At 37.3% G+C, this 23,978-nt stretch overlaps 1 pseudogene; it reads right to left on the reverse strand.

Annotated features, from left to right (window-relative positions):
• Window positions 1-2,286: 2,286 nt before the first annotated feature.
• LOC123390209 overlaps window positions 2,287-23,978 on the reverse strand; it is a 92,512-nt pseudogene continuing 70,820 nt past the window's right edge.

The following is a 23,978-nucleotide window of genomic DNA, read 5'->3' on the forward strand; positions in this document are numbered from 1 at the left end:
AAATAATAAGAAGAAATACTATAATACTCCCCAAAGAGAAAAAAGAGAGAAAGTATTTATATGTATTTATATGAAAATTTATCTGAGCTGGTTATTAAAAAAAAGGCAAAGAATACAGTTCATTTGGTTTATCTAATACAATCTGTGTAGTACCATTTATAAAATTTAAAAGGTCTCATTTGAAAAGTAAAACTAGAACACCAAAATTGTTGGTCATCTTTGTTATGAAGCCATACTGCCCAGTGACAAAATCCGCTTGTTATAAAAGGAATGATTTTTTTTTTTATTCTGAGTTAAGCCTGGGCTGAATTATGTAGGTCCTTGTAGGTCAGATCAAAAAACCACAAGGTCTTTAAAAAGTATAAACAGGAGTGATAACACCATATCAATTATAACAATCTATATATCTCAAGATCACTCTGAGGAGTTGAGAATAAACTGGAAGGGGACAAAAGTAGGAACAGTTAAGAACATTCCATACGAAATACTATGCAGCCATCAAAAGAAATGAAATCTTGCCATTTGCGACAACATGGATGGAACTAGAGCGTATCATGCTTAGCGAAATAAGTCAAGCAGAGAAAGACAACTATCATATGATCTCCCTGATATGAGGAAGTGGTGATGCAACATGGGGGCTTAAGTGGGTAGGAGAAGAATCAATGAAACAAGATGGGATTGGGAGGGAGACAAACCATAAGTGACTCTTAATCTCACAAAACAAACTGAGGGTTGCTGGGGGCAGGGGGATTGGGAGAAGGGGGGGTGGGGTTATGGACATTGGGGAGGGTATGTGCTTTGGTGAGTGCTGATTCAGACCTGTACACCTGGGGATAAAAATACATGTTTATAAAAAATAAAAGTCATTCCCAAATGACTGAATTCCCTTTAACTTCGTTCTTCCCACATTCCTATTTCATTTCCCATAAACTGAATTCCCCTTCCCAACCCCTGCCCCAGATTTCACCAAACAACAACGAAGAAGGGCAGGGGTGGTGGGGGAGGCAGCAAAATCACATAAAATGCAAATAAATATATGTAAAGTAATCCCAGATATACTACAAATATTAATCTAATCTTCAAATTTGTATGTATTAAAGTAACATACAAACAACTGAAAATAAGGACTTACACATTCCTAAAGGTATAGGGACAGAGTGATGCAGGTGCCTATTTTTAAAAGTAAAATATAAAATTTTAGGGGCACCTGGCTGTCACATTTGGTAGAGCTTGTGACTCTTGATCTCAGGGTCATGAGTTCAAGCCCCATATTGGGTGTGAAGCCCACCTTAAATAAATAATTAAAATAAATAAATAAATAAAATATTGAGTGTGCCAGTCTTACAATGAGCAGAAGGGAAAAGATAATTTTAAACACCCGCTAATGCTTCCTGGACTACAGAAAAATTATTTCCCAAAGTTATCAAGATATATTTAACTTTCACTTATACAGAATAGGTAGGAAATGGGTTTCTAGTGAAAAAAAAAAACAGTTTAACATTTTGTCATTTCCCAGCTATATGGCTTCTGGGTATAGGAAATTGTATTTCTTTAGATAAATCAAGGTAGAGTTTAAATTTTAACAATAAATGAAACTTCCGTTTTTTTTTTTAAGCTAAATATCAGGAAAACTAAATCAGTTCTATTACTGAGAATGTCTAAAGAATGGCAATACACTATGTGGTATGTTTAATGAGGCAGTAACAACATACAAAGCTAGAATCTTTTTTCATTATACCCCAAAATGTTGCACCTTAGGCGCACTCATCTCAAATGTTCACACTTCACATCTTAAACCAAGACGGTTTTAAGAATAAGCTCTTGAATTCCCTAACTATGGCTCAGTAAAAAGCAACCCCCACTAACTTTCTGAATCTGTATACTTAATATCACACTTTTTCACTCGTTATTACTTCTTTTGTATACTTATCACTCTAACTAAAATTTGAAATATTCAATAAATTTGAGAAAGCCAAATATAAAATGACATAGTGTCACAAAAAATAAACCAAAATGGGGGGAAAGTGTTTTGTGTCATTACACAAGACCATGGAACAGATCTTATTTATACATATTTAGAATTCTTTTTTTATAAACACATGGCCCCTGGCCCCTTGCTAACTTTTTCTTGGTAATTGATCATCCTGTCTAAAAAGATGGTAACTGATTTAATGGGGTATGCAATCTTTAATATTTTTATAAAATTTCTCTGCATAACCCAACTTAAAGAAAATTCATTTCAAATTACAATGACATAGGACTTTTCCTCTAGTAAGATTTTTTTTTTTTTACCAATATAATGGCTCATCAGTGCTATAGTAAGCAAACCATGCGTAGATCTAACAGAAAACCAATTATAATTAATTCAATGAATGGTCAGTCACAAAATATTATCCTGTAATCTCTCCTTACAGAATGATTTCTGCCTAACCAAATATTTTAAGCAAAAGATCTGAGGTTACTCTTCAAAGTATGATTTTGGATATTCTTCCCAATAAAAGTAAAGGGCAAACCTTTTTTAGCATCTTGTTCTGCTTGTGGAAGGACTCTACTTTGATGTCACCACACACAGGCAAAGGCTGAGGGAACTCAAAGTACATGAACTTGTCTTCCCGTCGTGTGGGTCCTGAATTGGAGGAATAGATCTTCACCTTTAGCTGGCAGACCACAAACTGAGGAACTGCATGGTTAAATACATGTTAGCATCATTCCACAGGAAATGCCTTCAAATGTCAAACTGTCAAAAACCATTTCAATGGGGGAGGAGTCAAGATGGCGGAGAAGTAGCAAGCTGAGACTGCTTCAGCTAGCCGGAGATCAGCTTGATAGCTTATCTAAAGATTGCAAACACCTGAAAATCCATCGGCAGATCGAAGAGAAGAAGAACAGCAATTCTGGAAACAGAAAAACAACCACTTTCTGAAAGGTAGGACCGGCGGAGAAGTGAATCCAAAGCGACGGGAAGATAGACCCTGGGGGGAGGGGCCGGCTCCCGGCAAGTGGCGGAGCAACCGCGCACAAAATCAGGGCTTTTAAAAGTCTGTTCCGCTGAGGGACATCGCTCCAGAGGCTAAACCGGGGCGAAGCCCACGCGGAGTCAGCGTGGCCTCAGGTCCCGCAGGGTCACAGAAGGATCGGGGGTGTCTGAGTGTCGCAGAGCTTGCGGGTATTGGAACGGGAAAGCCGGCTACAGAGACAGAGCCGACAGTAAGATCGCAGCTCCGTGTTACCTTGAACCGGTCGCAGGCTCGGTGAGCTCGGAGCGCGGCCGGAAGTCAGGCAGACGGGAGTAACTGGGCGCTGTTCTCTGAGGGTGCACTGAGGAGTGGGGCCCTGGGCTCTCGGCTCCTCCGGGCCGGAGACCAGGAGGCCGCCATTTGTATTCCCGTCCTCTGGAACTCTACGGAAAGCGCTCAGGGAACAAAAGCTCCTGAAAGCAAACCCGAGCAGATTACTCACCCCGGCCCCAGGTAAGGGCGGTGTAATTCCGCATGGGGCAAAGACGCTTGAGAATCACTACAACAGGCCCCTCCCCCAGAAGATCAACAAGAAATCCAGCCGAGACCAAGTTCACCTACCAAGGAGTGCGGTTTCAATACCCAGGAGAGCAGCAGAATTCCAGAGGAGGAGAAAGCCAAGCACGGAACTCATGGCTTTTTTCCTGTGATTTTTTTTAGTCTTGCAGTTAATTTAATTTTTTCTTTTTCATTTTTTTTTTCTCGCCTTCGGGTAAAATTTTTTTTAACTGTTACCTTTTTCTTTTTTAACGATTTTTTACTAGTTTATCTAATATATATATATATATTTTTTACATTTTTCTTAGGTGTTTTCTTTTTTAAAAAATATTCTTTTCTTTTCTTTTTTTTTCTTTTTTCTTTCTTCCTTTTTGAACCTCTTTTTATCCCCTTTCTCCCCACTCACGATTTTGGATCTCTTCTAATTTGGTTAAAGCATATTTTCCTGGGGTTGTTGCCACCCTTTTAGTATTTTACTTGCCCCTTCATTTACTCTTATCTGGACAAAATGACAAGACGTAAAAATTCAACACAAAAAAAAGAACAAGAGGCAGTACCGAAGGCTAGGGACCTAATCAATACAGACATCGGTAATATGTCAGATCTTGAGTTCAGAATGACAATTCTCAAGGTTCTAGCCGGGCTCGAAAAAGGCATGGAAGATATTAGAGAAACCCTCTCGAGAGATATAAAAGCCCTTTCTGGAGAAATAAAAGAACTAAAATCTAACCAAGGTGAAATCAAAAAAGCTATTAATGAGGTGCAATCAAAAATGGAGGCTCTAACTGCTAGGATAAATGAGGCAGAAGAAAGAATTAGTGATATAGAAGACCAAATGACAGAGAATAAAGAAGCTGAGCAAAAGAGGGACAAACAGCTACTGGACCACGAGGGGAGAATTCGAGAGATAAGTGACACCATAAGACGAAACAACATTAGAATAATTGGGATTCCAGAAGAAGAAGAAAGTGAGAGGGGAGCAGAAGGTATACTGCAGAGAATGATTGGGGAGAATTTCCCCAATATGGCAAAGGGAACGAGCATCAAAATTCAGGAGGTTCAGAGAACGCCCCTCAAAATCAATAAGAATAGGCCCACACCCCGTCACCTAATAGTAAAATTTACAAGTCTCAATGACAAAGAGAAAATCCTGAAAGCAGCCCGGGAAAAGAAGTCTGTAACATACAATGGTAAAAATATTAGATTGGCAGCTGACTTATCCACAGAGACCTGGTAGGCCAGAAAGAGCTGGCATGATATTTTCAGAGCACTAAACGAGAAAAACATGCAGCCAAGAATACTATATCCAGCTAGGCTATCATTGAAAATAGAAGGAGAGATTAAAAGCTTCCAGGACAAACAACAACTGAAAGAATTTGCAAATACCAAACCAGCTCTACAGGAAATATTGAAAGGGGTCCTCTAAGCAAAGAGAGAGCCTACAAGTGGTAGATCAGAAAGGAACAGAGACCATATACAGTAACAGTCACCTTACAGGCAATACAATGGCACTAAATTCATATCTCTCAATAGTTACCCTGAATGTGAATGGGCTAAATGCCCCTGTCAAAAGACACAGGGTATCAGAATGGATAAAAAAAACAAAACCCATCTATATGTTGCCTCCAAGAAACACATTTTAAGCCCGAAGACACCTCCAGATTTAAAGTGAGGGGGTGGAAAAGAATTTACCATGCTAATGGACATCAGAAGAAAGCAGGAGTGGCAATCCTTATATCAGATCAATTAGATTTTAAGCCAAAGACTATAATAAGAGATGAGGAAGGACACTATATCATACTCAAAGGGTCTGTCCAACAAGAAGATTTAACAATTTTAAATATCTATGCCCCCAATGTGGGAGCAGCCAACTATATAAACCAATTAATAACAAAATCAAAGAAACACATCAACAATAATACAATAATAGTAGGGGACTTTACACTCCCCTCACTGAAATGGACAGGTCATCCAAGCAGAAGATCAGCAAGGAAATAAAGGCCTTAAATGACACACTGGACCAGATGGACATCACAGATATATTCAGAACATTTCATCCCAAAGCAACAGAATACACATTCTTCTCTAGTGCACATGGAACATTCTCCAGAATAGATCACATGCTCGGTCCTAAATCAGGACTCAAACGGTATCAAAAGATTGGGATCATTCCCTGCATATTTTCAGACCACAATGCTCTAAAGCTAGAACTCAACCACAAAAGGAAGTTTGGAAAGAACCCAAATACATGGAGACTAAACAGTATCCTTCTAAAGAATGAATGGGTCAACCGGGAAATTAAAGAAGAATTGAAAAAAATCATGGAAACAAATGATAATGAAAATACAACGGTTCAAAATCTGTGGGACACAACAAAGGCAGTCCTGAGAGGAAAATATATAGCGGTACAAGCCTTTCTCAAGAAACAAGAAAGGTCTCAGGTACACAACCTAACCCTACACCTAAAGGAGCTGGAGAAAGAACAAGAAAGAAACCCTAAGCCCAGCAGGAGAAGAGAAATCATAAAGATCAGAGCAGAAATCAATGAAATAGAAACCAAAAAAACAATAGAACAAATCAACGAAACTAGGAGCTGGTTCTTTGAAAGAATTAATAAAATTGATAAACCCCTGGCCCGACTTATCAAAAAGAAAAGAGAAAGGACCCAAATAAATAAAATCATGAATGAAAGAGGAGAGATCACAACTAACACCAAAGAAATACAAACTATTATAAGAACATACTATGAGAAACACTACGGCAATAAATTTGACAATCTGGAAGAAATGGATGCATTCCTAGAAACATATAAACTACCACAACTGAACCAGGAAGAAATAGAAAGTCTGAACAGACCCATAACCAGTAAGGAGATTGAAACAGTCATTAAAAATCTCCAAACAAACAAAAGCCCAGGGCCAGACGGCTTCCCGGGGGAATTCTACCAAACATTTAAAGAAGAAATAATTCCTATTCTCCTGAAACTGTTCCAAAAAATAGAAATGGAAGGAAAACTTCCAAACTCATTTTATGAGGCCAGCATCACCTTGATCCCAAAACCAGACAAGGATCCCACCAAAAAAGAGAGCTATAGACCGATATCCTTGATGAACACAGATGCGAAAATACTCAACAAAATACTAGCCAATAGGATTCAACAGTACATTAAAAAGATTATTCACCACGACCAAGTGGGATTTATTCCAGGGCTGCAAGGTTGGTTCAACATCCGCAAATCAGTCAATGTGATACAACACATCAATAAAAGAAAGAACAAGAACCATATGATACTCTCAATAGATGCTGAAAAAGAATTTGACAAAGTACAACATCCCTTCCTGATCAAAACTCTTCAAAGTGTAGGGATAGAGGGCACATACCTCAATATCATCAAAGCCATCTATGAAAAACCCACCGCAAATATCATTCTCAATGGAGAAAAACTGAAAGCTTTTCCGCTAAGGTCAGGAACACGGCAGGGATGTCCATTATCACCACTGCTATTCAACATCGTACTAGAGGTCCTAGCCTCAGCAATCAGACAACAAAAGGAAATTAAAGGCATCCAAATCGGCAAAGAAGAAGTCAAATTATCACTCTTCGCAGATGATATGATACTATATGTGGAAAACCCAAAAGACTCCACTCCAAAACTGCTAGAACTTATACAGGAATTCAGTAAAGTGTCAGGATATAAAATCAATGCAAAGAAATCAGTTGCATTTCTCTACACCAACAGCAAGACAGAAGAAAGGGAAATTAAGGAGTCAATCCCATTTACAATGGCATCCAAAACCATAAGATACCTAGGAATAAACCTAACCAAAGAGACACAGAATCTATACTCAGAAAACTATAAAGTACTCATGAAAGAAATTGAGGAAGACACAAAGAAATGGAAAAATGTTCCATGCTCCTGGATTGGAAGAATAAATATTGTGAAAATGTCTATGCTACCTAAAGCAATCTACACATTTAATGCAATTCCTATCAAAGTACCATCCATCTTTTTCAAAGAAATGGAACAAATAATGCTAAAATTTATATGGAACCAGAAAAGACCTCGAATAGCCAAAGGGATATTGAAAAAGAAAGCCAACGTTGGTGGCATCACAATTCCGGACTTCAGGCTCTATTACAAAGCTGTCATCATCAAGACAGCATGGTACTGGCACAAAAACAGACCCATAGATCAATGGAACAGAATAGAGAGCCCAGAAATAGACCCTCAACTCTATGGTCAACTAATCTTCGACAAAGCAGGAAAGAATGTCCAATGGAAAAAAGACAGCCTTTTCAATAAATGGTGCTGGGAAAATTGGACAGCCACATGCAGAAAAATGAAATTGGACCATTCCCTTACACCACACACAAAAATAGACTCAAAATGGATGAAGGACCTCAATGTACGAAAGGAATCCATCAAAATCCTTGAGGAGAACACGGGCAGCAACCTCTTTGACCTCTGCCGCAGCAACATCTTCCTAGGAACAACGCAAAAGGCAAGGGAAGCAAGGGGAAAAATGAACTACTGGGATTTCATCAAGATCAAAAGCTTTTGCACAGCAAAGGAAACAGTTAACAAAATCAAAAGACAACTGACAGAATGGGAGAAGATATTTGCAAACGACATATCAGATAAAGGACTAGTGTCCAGAATCTATAAAGAACTTAGCAAACTCAACACCCAAAGAACAAATAATCCAATCAAGAAATGGGCAGAGGACATGAACAGACATTTCTGCAAAGAAGACATCCAGATGGCGAACAGACACATGAAAAAGTGCTCCATATCACTCGGCATCAGGGAAATACAAATCAAAACCACAATGAGATATCACCTCACACCAGTCAGAATGGCTAAAATCAACAAGTCAGGAAATGACAGATGCTGGCGAGGATGCGGAGAAAGGGGAACCCTCCTACACTGTTGGTGGGAATGCAAGCTTGTGCAGCCACTCTGGAAAACAGCATGGAGGTTCCTCAAAATGTTGAAAATAGAACTGCCCTATGACCCAGCAATTGCAATATTGGGTACTCACCCTAAGGATACAAATGTAGTGATCCAAAGGGACACATGCACCCGAATGTTTATAGCAGCAATGTCCACAATAGCCAAACTATGGAAAGAACCTAGATGTCCATCAACAGATGAATGGATCAAGAAGATGTGGTATATATACACAATGGAATACTATGCAGCCATCAAAAGAAATGAAATCTTGCCATTTGCAACAACATGGATGGAACTAGAGCATATCATGCTTAGCGAAATAAGTCAAGCAGAGAAAGACAACTATCATATGATCTCCCTGATATGAGGAAGTGGTGATGCAACATGGAGGCTTAAGTGGGTAGAAGAAGAATAAATGAAACAAGATGGGATTGGGAGGGAGACAAACCATAAGTGACTCTTAATCTCACAAAACAAACGGAGGGTTGCCGGGGGGAGGGGGTTTGGGAGAAGGGGGTGGGATTATGGACATTGGGGAGGGTATGTGATTTGGTGAGTGCTGTGAAGTGTGTAAACCTGGTGATTCACAGACCTGTACCCCTGGGGATAAAAATATATGTTTATAAAAAATAAAAAATTAAAAAAAAACCATTTCAATGGTTAATATTAGCAATACACACAGAATGGTAATTCGGCATCTGTAGCCCAGATCTAAAACACATCAATATTTTTTAAAAAGGTCAGAAAATATAGCCAGTACAAAAGTTTCCCTAATCTTAACCTTCAGCATAAAGTTCTACTTACTGGTTCTAGTTCACAAATACTAAATCCCAACAGTAGACTTCTGGAACTACAATAACAGCAAAACTTTAACATTAAAATGTTAAAAATCTAATATAAATTAGATTTATAATTAAGATGCAAAAATAATCTTCTGGCACATCTATGAATTGCATGAAAAGTAACTCTAAAACAGATATTTGCTGCAGTATTTTAATGTCTCTACCATGTAATAAAACCCACAAAACACAAATAATTACATGTTCATAAGATGCATGAGAATACAATCTGTGGGGCGCCTGGGTGGCTCAGTGGGTTAAGCCGCTGCCTTCGGCTCAGGTCATGATCCCAGCGTCCTGGGATCGAGTCCCGCATCGGGCTCTCTGCTCAGCGGGGAGCCTGCTTCCTCCTCTCTCTCTGCCTGCCTCTCTGTCTACTTGTGATTTCTGTCTGTCAAATAAATAAAATCTTAAAAAAAAAAAAAAAAAAAAAAAAAAGAATACAATCTGTAACAAAGTAATAAATTCCATAAACACAAGACTCTATTTATAAAAATATTAACTATCATTTATTTTACCTATAGCTCACATTTTTTTGTTACACCTAGTTTATCTAAAGCATAAATCAAAGAAAATACACATAAGAGCTTAAAAAGTAACAATAATTACAAGCATTAAGAATTAAGCAATAATATGGTTCATAATAAAATGAAATAAAAATTTCCCAGGGGTACCTAGGTGGCACAGTTGGTTAGGCACCTGCCTTTGGCTCAGGTCACGATCCCAGGGTCCTGGGATCGAGACCTGTGTCTGGCTCCCTGCTCAGTGGTGAGTCTGCTTCGCCTTCTGCCCTTCCCCTACTTATGTTCTCTCTCTCTCAACTCGTTTTTTATCGTGTTATGTTAGTCAAGGGATATAAAGCCATCATCATGAGAAACAGGAAGACAGAGATTGGAAATGTCGGCAAAGAAATACAAGACTCAAGCAGGAACTGTAGTAAAATCCCCCTCCCTCCAAAACACACTCCACTTTCATTAACAAGTATTTTGGCTTTGGTCCCTGTCTGTTTTAAAATAAAGGAAAGGATTATATGTTTTAGTGATTAACCTTACGAGTAAGTGGGTCTTGAAGGAAATATGCCAAGACCATCAAGAAATAAAATCATAAGCTTGCAAAAAGTACATGAAAAATTTCATGTGTATTTCATATATATTTATATATAAAATATGCACATATATAAAAACTGGCATAAAATCCTTAACGCTAAAAGGCATCATCGTTAGAGATGCAGAAAGAAGTATCACGTTGTTTATCAATGTGACCAACAAGTGAGAAAAAGGCAAAAGGTGTATCCAAGCTAGATGCACGTTCCCATCCGTAAACACGTATGGGCTTATCCGTGTGTATCTAGAGCAGCACCAGCACTCAAATAATAAACAGAAGGTCTGATAACAGCCTGTTGGGTTTTTCTAATATGAATGTGAGCCATTTATCACAAGAAAAAGGGCACTCCAAAAAGGGGAAACATTACCAACAATCTGTCCATAATTTTCACTTCCTTGACTAAAGGTTCAAAGTACAGCAAGCCATTTTACAAGACTATGTGATTCTGAAAATTTCACTAGAAACTCTAGCTTGAAAAAGCAAACAAAAAGGTATGATTCCAAAGCTATGATAAAAATCAGCCAGGATGAAATGCCTTGTCTTATTAAGACTCCACTAGTTCAGAATGTGATAATCCTCTTTTTAGGACTTTAAAAAGTGTATTAACAGTAGAAGCCAGATTTCAATTAAACTACATCTAAAATGTGCATCTTCAGGAATTCTAGAACTGTGTAATCCATTCATAAACTAATTACAAATCAGCGTCACTTAGAATCTACCCCAAAACCTAAGTTTAAAAGTTTTCCTTAAATCACTACAGAAAATCAGGTCATTTACAATACGAATTCCCCATCTTAGATCTTCAAGAGCTAACCTATCAGAAGTCCAACATCAGTGCAGTTCTTCTGACTTCTAAGACACAAGTCAAGTATTTTCTCTTTGATACAACTGACTGTGTTCTAAAGAAATGACAAGTCAATACCTGGTCAACAAAAATCAGGATTAAACTGTTTTGACATATGCCTAATGACAGAAAATCACACTGCTCATCTTTTACTAATGTTTTAACCCTTTCAGATGTGAAGAGTATAGTAACTTTTCCTTTATTTAGGAATATTAGGACAATAATTCAGTAAGAAAACAGCTGCTGACCCCTGACAACTTTGCAGAAACTACTTCGTTTTCCTCAAGGGTCCCAACCTTTCCCCTGAACCCAAACTCCCAACTCACCAGGTCTCACACTCCTCCCACTCTGTTTCCCTAAGCCTTCCCAACCTCTAGCCCAATACCATATTTACACAGAAGGCTAATTAGTTACTATGCCTGCTGTCTGATGCTCCCAGAATACCAGATCTAGCTCTCACCTAAGATTCAAACCCACTTTCAAGAACCCACTGAGGATCTTCATATAAACAGCTCACCTTAACCTGACCAAAACATGTTTAACAACAAAAAACATTCATGTCTTCCAAGTCTCAGTGAGATTCGTTTTCCCTTCTCCCCTCTTTTGGGAATTATTCATATGGCCAGAATCAAAACTGACAAAATGTTTAAATATAAAAGGGAAAGGAGATTTGACTGCCTTAGCAAAGCACATCTGGCTCACAAGAAGTCCCGTAACTGGATTCTTTTCCGCCACGGTTCCCCATCGTGCAATCACCACTTCCTACCCAGCCAGACTTAAAACAGAGCCACAGACCTGTACCCCTGGGGATAAAAATATATGTTTATAAAAACAAAACAAAACAAAACAAAAAACAGATCCTAAGCCTCTTGACCTGTCACTGATGCAACAGCACCTATCAAATTCAGTCTAACATCCCCATTTAGGCTCCTCTGACAGCGGGCCACACATGCCACCCTCCATGCCTCTGGGTCCAGCTCATGTCCTGCTATTGTACTTCAAGTCACACCTGCAGTACTTCCTTCAGTTTTAATGCCAATATAAAAGGTACACTTTCTCTACCATGCAAGGAAGAGCTGGACTTCCTCTGTGAAACCATATGACAACCCCTAAAACTTATTTTTCTGAATACACCATTTATAATTTATACGTATAACCTCCCATTCAATTATGTTTACTTTTAATACAGCTTTATTACATAGTATGAAACCACAGGGCATAAATGGAGAAAATTAGTAAAGATGAAAAGTTTTCAGCAGTCAGTAATTTGAAAGTTTAAATGTAATAGTGGAAAAAGACAAGAACAAAACAAAAATCCATCAGAACGTTGCAGGCAGAGCAGAACTGTCAGGTTTTTGCTAGAGAAGCCAATGAAAAAAATTACACTAGATAGGTGGATTGTTGAACTGAATGTTCTCTTTCTCTTATTCTCTCCCTAAAATTAAACCCTCCTTTTGGCCCTTACACCTGATATTTATCCTACAGGAAGAGCAAGAATGTTTTCTTCCTTTTTCCTTCTCCTCTATGAACGTGTTAAGTTCCTGTGTCAGTCACCTCTGACAGTCTAATGCCTTGCATTTAGAACTTTTTTTTTTATCACAGACTCTATTATTTGTGTTGACGCAGAGTTGACACTCAATGTGCCATTAGTTTCAGGTGTACAACACAGAGATTCCACAGGTTTACACACCATGCTGCGCTCCCCACCAGCAGAGCCACTGCCTGTCTCCATGGAGCACTGCTGTGGTGCTTGGCCTTTGCTGTACAGAGATGACGACAGCCATCAGTTAGGGCTCCCATTGTGTTTTGCTAAGGCAATCAAATCAGTGAGCCTATATCACACTCTATTAATAAATCTGTGGCCTATGATAAAGGTGTCCAGTTCTAAGAACACAGGAAAAATATGAAGGTAGTAATACCTGAGAAAGACAAACACTATCAGGAAATTAATTTCCTCAGTACAGGATAATTTAGAGATAGAAATTTTTTAACTACATAAGTATTTTCAAGAAGCAAAACTTAAAACTAAAAACTAAAACCACTAACAAATTACAAAACCTCACTGAAATATTATTAGAGGTATTCAAAGAAATACTGTAGTAGTTGCTTATCTACAAACTACAGAACTGCTCTCTAAATAAATGAAACATATTTCTTAAACATAAAAACATGACTGATAACTGCCAAGGCAGTTACAGAAAAAAAGCAGCAACAGTCTGATCTTTTACTGGGCTGGATAATACTTCCACCCACGCATTCTCTCTTGACTAACTGCTTGGGTCTGGGTATTCAGTATTAAGGCTCCTTTCAGTCTAAGAACTCCAGCCAAGACTAGCAGAGAAGCAGACCAGGATCAGGATCACTGAGGGAGGCTCACAGAGGCTAGGGTAAGAGAAATCAATGGGAGGCAGACATCACCGACATGAACTCTGTTTAGTATATACTTAGAAATTTTCAGATTTCAAAATGTTTTCATTTTATTGACAAGCAAACATAAAGACAAGTAGAGTGTGCCTGAGGTTATGCAATCTAGCAATGAGAGAGCTAACAAAACTGTCACTGGATCTTGGATTTAATCCCAGGTTGTCTCTAATGCTCCACACACTCTGACTCAACCCTATTCACTCAACATATTTCAGCAGGTCACCACGTCTTATAATTTTTTCCTTTCCTTTCTATTGTCCCTGTCACCATTACTACCAATATCTAATCTTCCTAAGATAGGAAGGAACTGGTCCCTGCCCCCACACAGGGAACTAATGAATCCCACTGCTACTCGAATGCTGGATCTCTACTGGGATAGGTTTTTTAGTTATCTGGTCACAGTTTAAGCTGCATTTGGTAGATGCAGCAAAGAATGTTTCTTTCATAAATACAATTTGGCTTCTAAGACATTAAAACCCATGGCTGCTGGCCTCCTTAGCCCAATAAGCTGAACAACGGAGCTACTTAGTTTGGATACTTCAGAAATATATACCCCTACGTAAATTTTAAGTGTGGTAAATTTCTTTCTAGATTTCTATGTAAACGTCTAGATATGTCCAGAAAAATGTTCCAGTACATGCAGGGATGAGAATTTAGAGCACTTACTGCAAGTTCCGCCACTGAACATTGGAATAGTTTCAAAGACCATCTTGTGAAACAACAGTGCCACTGGTCTATAATCCAGATGATTCTTTAACAGGTAGCTATAATAATACACATAGCGCCTCTGACTGGGAATAGTTACTCCCTGGTGGACAGAAAAAAAAAAAAAAAAAAGAAAAGAAAAAGAAAAGCCAAATTCAAAAGAAAAATTCCATTACAGTTATTTTACTAAATTGTTACGATAACTGGGTTGTAACTGGGTTGTATCCACTGAAGACCATATATACATTAGATATTTGACCTTAAATGATTAATATTTAAATCTAGTTCAACAAGAGTAAATCAGAGCAACATCAGTACAAAGGAAATATCAGAATAACCTTTTCCCTTAAAATTATCATAATCCCCTCATTTATTCAATGGTCACCACAATGCTCCAACCCATGAACCCAATAAGATAAGGCCTCAGCAGTTCCAAAATACGTGTCAAAGGCACCTGCACTACAGCTGTGCTCCCGAGACGTAGGAAATTTATGGACTTTTATTGAACACACAACTCCTCAAAAGCTTGGTTACTTATTTTTTAGGCAAAAACATATCAGAATCAGCAGAACACATAAAGGCATAGTGCCTTTAAGAGACAGAAATAGCAGCAGAAAAAAATGATGCCCTGAGACCCCCAATAAGAACAGGAATATGTGGCTGGGATAAATGTATGCAAGAATTCTCTAACAGAGGGACTTAGGAAATGTCCTCGAGCCACATGCATCTCTCTGTAGAAGAAACCATGGATATACATAATGTTTGAGAAAATTTAAGTATTACAAATGCTAAATATATATAATTCATGTTCTATTTTTTTAGAAAGTTATCTAAAGAAATAAATCTAGTGTGTACAGCCATGCAATTCATTAATGCTGCTGAATAAATGAGGGCTGAGGTCTCCTTTCCTAGGATGTATATAACTTCAGGAAAATTCAGGCATTTAACTTAGAAACAAAAGGCAAATAGTAACAGGAAGACGTCTGACAGTTACAAGTGACTTGCAGAAAACTTAGAAGTATATACAAGAGAAGAAAGAATTTGTAATATTTTCAGGTTATTACTGGCATCTGAATCTCCCCATTTGTTAAACACTCGGGACATAAATGCTTTTCTTCCCTCTAAATAAAGTATAAAGTACGTTCATATGAATTTAAAGACAGATACACAAATGGCAGGTAAACAGGTATTCACTCTAGTATTCTCAGGTTTGTTTCAAAAAATTAGCATGATTTCATTACAATTAAAAAATATATAGAATGTCAAAAAAATGGATAAAAGCCATTTCAAAGAAGGACAAATGACTTAAGATTCTGGCTGCAGTGCAAAGATTAGAATTTAAAAGCTAATGGTCAAAATATCAACTCTGATTGGTTTCTTCAGGAAAATGAAGACAATTAATACCTACCCTGTCTTCACGGGATTCTCATGAGGAGTAAATACTAAGTGTAGTTACACAAAATCATGCTAAACCTACAAATGTTACACAAATCCTAATTAGCAGTTTTAGAAATCCTATCTACATTTGAAGTATAATTTTGGAAGAATTAGAATTTTGGTTTTCTGTATTAAAGAAACAGTAGTAAAATACTATTACTGTGAAAAGCTCCTATAAAAAACTAATGTTAAAAATCATTATTAATAAAAAGTGTTTAAACTTACAATGGTTTATTGTATTACATTAGTTAAATGTTACTTCAGTAAACAACTTATTCATATTTATCAAGATAAGACACAGAATTGCAAAGCAAGGTCAGGGGAATATAGCAGATGGACTATGGCTGGGTAGGAAGGAAGCTTTTTTGAACCATGTGAATTTATGATTTAGTCTAAAAACTAAATAAAATTAAATTCAAAAAATCAAATTAATGGGAGTGTAGAAGAAGACCAAGCTGTCAAGTTATTTGTTGGGATTCAATGCAATGATAGATGATTTCTTCCTCTTTATCTTCTTGGTATAAGTTTGTATGAATATTTAAAATGTTTTCAAAGATTTAATTTTTTTTCAAGTAGCAAGTGATTAGCAGCACATGTATAATGCAGCTTTTTATATAGTGAGTTAATAACTCTTACCAAAGGGCAAGGCGAAAAGATAGAGGAAGAACATATGAATCTACTAGATGTCAAACATGGATGAATAATTTGTGTGTTAAATATGAGCTAAACAAAATTACTGATACAATTCAAAGAAAAACACTGAAAGGCACAATTTAACTTAATTAATTCTTTTACTATCAAATTATGCATAATTGAGCTTCTGTAGCTTAACTTTGCAATTCCTACCTAGCAGCATGCTCAAATTCAATGCAGTCAGATTAGCAGAAATAATTGAGTTGTAAGGCTCAAATATGTACCAACCATGGGCATTAGTGTATCCTTCTATCTAGTCACATCTCTCATGGCCACACTGCACACTTTACTCAAATTTAATTAATGGTACAATGAACCATATTGTAATGTAGATTTTGAAATAAAATGAATACAATGTCCATAGTAAATTGACAATGCAATTTATAACACCTCAAATATATTATTTCCTGAATGCATATGCTGAAAACAATGGTTTACGTGCATGTTTTACCTATAGCATTTTGACTATAAAGACAAATCTCTTAGATTCTTTTAAAATCTTAGAAATGAACATTTTAAAGATCTTCAAAAATTTATTTTACATATATGAAAAGAGGGCTGAACTTCAAAGCTCTTAGAGATTAAAAAATAACTATGTGTTTTTAATATTTCCATTTTCATTTAAATTAACCAAGAACATTTAAGTTAACTGGTTTGTAACTATATCCCCAAAGTATCCGCCCTCTACCACCAACGATTCTTCTTTTCTACTCTAAATGTGAAGAAAATTCCTTGTATTCTTGACCTTTTTTTTTTTCCGAAAGGTAACTTTTAAACATTCTAATCTCAACTAAAGTTGGCATTCTTCAGGGTTGCCTTTACACCACATTCCTGGCCATCATCGCAAAAGACCACCATTGCTTCTTCGATTCCCTGATGTTCACAGACCTAGAGGAATGCCTGCAAAGATGTGTCGTGTTCCTCCCAAGGTCTACTGCCTTTACTCAGTCTCACCTATGACTCTGAATCTCTATCATTACATACGTCATTCTTCTGAAACACACTTATTAAACTGAGTGATGATTTCAGCACTCTGTTCAACCCACCTTTCTATCCTGTCCTAGACATCATCCTCAATGAATGTAGCTCCTACTCTACTGGGAACCTTGGGTCACCCAGTGTGGCACTCTCAGAATTCCCTTGTCCCATCTTAAAATTTTCTCATATTATCTGATATTTTATAAAACTGACTGCATGTTTACCTAGATTCCATTTTGGTAAGTGCTCTATTAATTATTCCCTCTCTGGCATTTGTCTTTGTTTCACCTGTCTCCTCCTAATAAACAGCTCGGGTAACCCTTGTCCTGTTATCCAAAGCCATTCATGGGCTAAAAATGCACACTCTCCCCAAATCTTTTATCTTTCTCAAATTGTCACCCTTCTTCTCTATATAAACTCTCAAAGGTAAGCCTCTGCCCCTTACCCCATAGGAAACTGTTTTCATAAGGCTGATTTCTTAATGGTCAGTAGTTCTTAAGTGTCACTAACAGTCATTTCCTACTATTTTCTCAGTCCCATCCTATATCATTTTTCATTGCCATTTTGAAAATTCTCTGCCTCTATCCTAGAACACACTCTTGAAAGTTTTGTCCTAACCTTACTGGGTAAGAGAAAACTACCTAACCTCTTTCCCTAAGAGTAAGCCTACCTTGAAAATCTGATCTGAGCGAGCCCCTCTTTGTCAATCCTCTCTGTCTTAGTAGTTCAATTAACATGAACTCCAAAACCTGTGTCTCTCCATACCTGATTCCCAACTCCCAGTCCAGAACTTCTAATACTTAGCTGGGCATTTCTACCTGGAAATTTCAGAAGCACTTTAAACACAACATATCCAAAAACTGAAGCTTTCCTATTTTTGCAGGACCAACCTCTGTTATTTTTATTAATGATATTTACTATTTTCCCCAGTGCTCAAAGCTCAAAACCTCTTCTAATACCACCACTGCTACTATTTATTGAACTGTTACAATGTTCTTTGTATTGTTCTAAGTACTTTCATTAAGTATAATTTAGTACTCATGAAGTGGGTATTATCAGTAACACCATTTTATAGACGAGGTAAGGTCCCAACTCTTGTAAGTAATGGAACTAAGTTTCACCCTAGTACTCCAGCTCCAGAGTTTACAGTCAATTGCTGATGCTGCCATCTTCTTCCTGCTCGAGTCAAGGAAACAATCTGAGAGGGAGTAGTGATCTACACAGGGCTATAAAAGAGGAATAAGGAAATCCCAGAACTGTAGCAAAGGCCCAGGCCAACTACCCAGCATCTACACACAGTACATACATACAGAGAGACACAGACAGACAGACAGACACACACACACACACACATACTGTCCACACAACACGGAAAGCACACCAGTGGTTCAGTTCCTTTAGGATACTCTTAGTAGACTTCTACACATCTATTCAGAGTCAAAATCCAGACTTTGTGACATACCTCTCAAAATACCAGTTCTAGCTTTCTGTGGCCATTCTAGTTCCATCACCTCTTGTAATTCTGTAATAGTCAAATGAATACCAGCCTCTGATTGATCTATTCTTCTATTTTTACACCTACTCTTTAATTAACTTTATGAAAGTGTCAGATGAATCACACTAACAATTTAAAATGCTAAATGGTTTCCCAGTGACTATCCAAATAAGAAAACTTATCACAGATTATATAAATCCATTAACAACATAAAAATACAGCCCAACCTCTTTTCCGCTCTTACCTCACACAACTCCCCTGAATGTGCTTTTATTTTTGGTCAAACCAAAGTACTTAATTTCTCCCATGCTATACTTGCTGCTTTTTAAAGTATGCTATCTTTACCAGATTAAGGACATTGATCTGCAAGCAGTCATCTGGGAAGTTTTACCTATCTTCTAACACCTAGACCAACTCAAATAACAGAATTATTCAGTATTTCCAGTTTGATAGCACCACCTGAAACAGAATTCAGATTAGGTACATGTTGAGGGCTTCTACACATTTTCATTTGGGGATTGTCTGTTCAAATTTTGGATTTCACCTTGAAGCAATGATGTTCACTGAAAATTGCTTATTTCCCATTGAAATAGTCAAATTCATTAGCGGGGACCTAAATAATTCTTAGTTACCTCCACAGTGTAGTTCTTCACCTTTCTCAAACTTAATGTATAATTTGTGTTTCCCCTTTCTTTCTCCTCAAAAAGAACTTTAAAAGAGATGTATTGCTTTTATTGGCAATTTCATACAATGTTTGAAATGATTAGTTCAAAAGGTTTACCATTTGCTAATTCACAACTTATATTTTCATCTTTATTAATTTCTCTCTATTAGTTATTATCTTAGTAATCTCTAAAATATATTTGTATTTCCCAAATATAATTGACCCCAAATTATTTAAGTAACTAGTTTTAAATTTCCAAATAGTTGATTTTACTTGATTAAACGTTTTAAAAAAATCTCTAGCTGGAGGTGCCTATGTGGCTCAGTCAGTCAGTTAAAGCACCCAACTCTGGGTTTTGACTCAGGTCATATCTCACGGTCATGAGAACGAGCCTTGTGTGGGGCTCCAGGCTCAGTGCAGAGTCTGCTTGAGATTCCTTCTGCTCTCCCCCCTCTTGCACACTCTCTCTCTCACACACAAATAAATAAAATCTATAAAAACAGGGAAAAAAATCAAAATTATACATTTAAGAAAATCTCTCGCTGTACTGAATTATAATCAAGGAATGGGGTTCATATATTTCTACCTGGAGATGAGATTTTCTTTGTAGTTGGCCTAATGAATTATCAATCTTGGTTAACTATTATGTGGATGACAAAAAAAGAAAAAAGACAGATCTTATGGGCCATTTTTTATTATACTATTCAATCCATCTACACATCTTACCTTGTACTTTCTTGATCTTCAAGTATATTGAAGATTCCTATTATTGTTGTTTTGCCATCAGTTTTTTTCTTCATTTCTTTCAGCTTTTCTTACTGTATTTGATGTTATGTTTAGCATGTAAGAGTTCATACCTGCTAACTCTTCATTGTGGAGTGCACCCTGTGTTAATATAAAATGACATTCCTGATCTAGTTTTACATATTCTGTTGTAAATGCACTCTGATAATGATATCCTGTCATCTGCTCTTGAAATTTACATTTGCCTGATGTATCTTTAATGAACCGCTTATTTTTCTAACCTGAGCTGTTTTACGTAAGTCTCTTGTATATAATTAATCCCTTAAAGAACAGAAACTTAGAAGTAGAGATTAAACACATCTTTCAAACCTAGGATATTATCATGGTACTTCCAGGCCAGAATTCCACCTGGATACCACAACACAAGCTACGTAATGTTTTGCTCATATTCTGTGCATCAGTACCTTCAGATCATATTCTCTAAGATGAAGTCACAATCTAGATTCCTCTCAAAAAAAAAAAGTAATTTTCTACTTCAGTAAACTTTTCACTGGCACTTTTAAACTCAGAAATAATGTTGTGTTTTAAAATAACAGTGTTTTCTGGAAGCTTGAAAAAGGATGTTTCAGAATGCTCACGAGGTTGTCACAGGAAAGTAACTCAACAAAGGAAGGAATATAGCTCTTTAGGAATGGTTACTCTTGCAATGATGCCATGTGGCAGGAGTTTTGTTATGAAGCTAAGTGCTGGGCATTGTACATATGACCCTAATACCACCACACTTTGTAAGACAAACACTGTCACCTCTATTTCAAGGGTGAGAAAACAGTCCTGGGGCACATGATTATCCTGTTCAAAAAACCTGGACCTGAACCTAAATGTGACTCTGAGCCTAGAACTTCATCTTTCGATGTCCTGGGTTTTACTAAGAGCACACAAAGAAGCCGTGACCTGTTTGAGCACTATTTTTCCCAACTATGAAGAGCCTCCACAAAGTTTAGAGTATCACAGAGCTCCAGCTCCATGGAACTACTTTTGAGTAACCTATCAACAACAGTGCTGCACGAATCACAGATCTCTGTGAATAGTATGAAGCAGACAAGGGGCACATGTCTCTCTGCACAGCACCCCTTCCCCTTTGGGAAAGCTGTCACTCCCCCTGCAGTCTGATGGAGATGGGATGGGATCTATTCTTCAGCATCAGATACATGTCCCAAGCCTCTCGCCAGAATGTTCAGTTCAGGGATGGGTACATGCCCTAATCCAGGTAAATCAGAACCTAATCTAGGAATATTCACTCAAACTGTAGCTCTCTTCCTCCTGTAGTTGCTAAAGTAGCCAGGATGTAACACCAGAGTCGCCAGGAGTCGTACCTAGCTATTATTTGCAAGGAGAATGCCTAAAAAGAAAGCACATACAGAGCAAAGGAGAGAGCTGAGAGAAAGATTACCAATACCTATTAAGCATCTAAGTCCAGGCCAGAGCTTTTAAGGTTATGTAAGTCAATATAAAGGTCTCCTTGGGTTTACACTCTTTGAGTTGGGCTTCTGTGAGTAGATATTGAGAGAATTCTAATATGTTATAATATAGCTACTTCTTTTTTTCTTTTTTAAGTTTCTATTTCTACTTTGGGGATCAAAATAATACAGAAGTATAATTTGGACAGAAGAACACAGTACTGTAGAAAGAATACTAGATTTGAGGTTAGGAGACAGTTTTGAATAACATTACACAGACAGATGAAATGACCTAGGAGAGACTGATCTTTACAGATTTATTTGATCATTTATATTAGAACAGGCCTTAACTAAATCATTGCTAAAATCCTTCAAGGTATAAAAACCTTATAATTTTATGAATGTATAGATTGTATGACAGGCTTAAATACCATGTATTAGAGGAACACAGTTTATCCCAAAAGAATTAATATGTTAAAAAAATAAGAATATTGTATTAGGAGTTCTTTTTGTTTTGTTTTTACTGAAAATGAGAACAATTAGAGTTTAAGTGAAGGGGAAAACTAGAAAATTTTTTTATGTTATCATATGGAGAAATTTAGTAGCTAGAAAAAAGTAAGCTGACTATACAATCAGGACATAAAAATTCACTCCTCAGAGAAACCAGAAAATTTCCTCTTCATGGGATCACTTAGAATAAAGTTAATACTTATTATTTCTAGAAAGTTTAAGTCTTCATTACAGATAAGCTAATGAACTCATGTACAGAGATCATAATATATATGAATTTTGTCTCTAATAATTGCTTTGAAAGCAAAACAAAAAGAGAAATCAAAAGCTCAAATATTTTTTCCTAAAAGATTAATCAAAGAAAATAAAGATTAATGTGTACTTGGCCTGCCACCATTCTAGAAGGGGGAAAGCAACAGAAAGAGAGAGGAGTAGCAGAAATTCTGGATGGGTTTGTCATGTAACTAAAGTTTGCTTCTGAATTCAGAAATTTGGGGACTCTTTCCAAAATACATACTTACCAGTATTAGTAGGATGCTTTAACACTTATTCATAGCTTACAATAAATGCTGTGAGTTTATTCTCATTCCGATACATAAGTGTTAAGTGCAGACAGTGTGAAGCACAGGACTAGACAGGCACTTGCCCTGGGATTTAACCTGCACCAGGCTCTCCTGGGGGGGGGGGCAGGACAGGGAGCTGCTGAGAGCCTGTTTCACTCATGAAGAAAAAGGACCAAATCTCCAAAGGAATTACTCTTAGGGAAGTGTAACACAGGTTTCTTCTCAATTATTGAATAAAAGAAGGACTCTTCTTTCCATCAAGCAGTTATCCTACTCTGGGAAATACGTTTCTTTAGAGGAGGTATCAGTTGTACTTTGAATTCTCAGCAACACTCAAGCTTCAAGCACCATTTGGGCATCACTAACACAACGGCACACTGTAGGGTCAGCAGGCACCCACCGCTTTGCCATTTAATTTGCACCAAGTCCACTGAGGGAAGCTGAGGGAATGACAACGCTGCACCAGATTAGTTTGAGGAGAGTCCCTGCCAAGTCCACAAATTCTTCACAAAAACATGCCAACTGGGTCTTCTTTCTCCATAACAAAGAGGGGTGGGGGGGGAGGGGGAAAAAGGGGGAGGGGGGAGGAAGGAGGGAAGAGAAGAAACCATATCCTCCCATATAAACGTCACCAGAACACAACTTCCTTCTTAATGTTTCCCTACAACTGAAATTAAGGATACAGGCAAAGTCACATTAAAGACAATTTTAGTAAAATTAATGCTATATAAGCTGAAAAACTGACAAAATATATGTATCTCCCATAATAATGGTTCACAGTTACAAAAATACGAATCTAAACATTCAACCTAAAAGGAAATACTGGCAAGAAGATAAATTTTTAGCAGGTGTTTCAAGAATAAAACTACTCTGGATAATCAGTTATATTTACTATAAGATACTTACTTCCCTGGAAGAATTCCACAGTTGAATGACAACAGCTTTACCATGTTCAGCTTAGCTCATTTCTCATGATGAAACTATACTTATTAAAGGATAAAAACAGATTATTTCACTAGCACCCTAACCATTAGGTAAATGTCTGATATGTC

The sequence above is a fragment of the Mustela putorius genome, unplaced genomic scaffold, assembly GCF_011764305.1.
Source record: "Mustela putorius furo isolate JIRA1106 unplaced genomic scaffold, ASM1176430v1.1 tig00537291_pilon_pilon_pilon, whole genome shotgun sequence".
Classification (NCBI taxonomy): domain Eukaryota; kingdom Metazoa; phylum Chordata; class Mammalia; order Carnivora; family Mustelidae; genus Mustela; species Mustela putorius.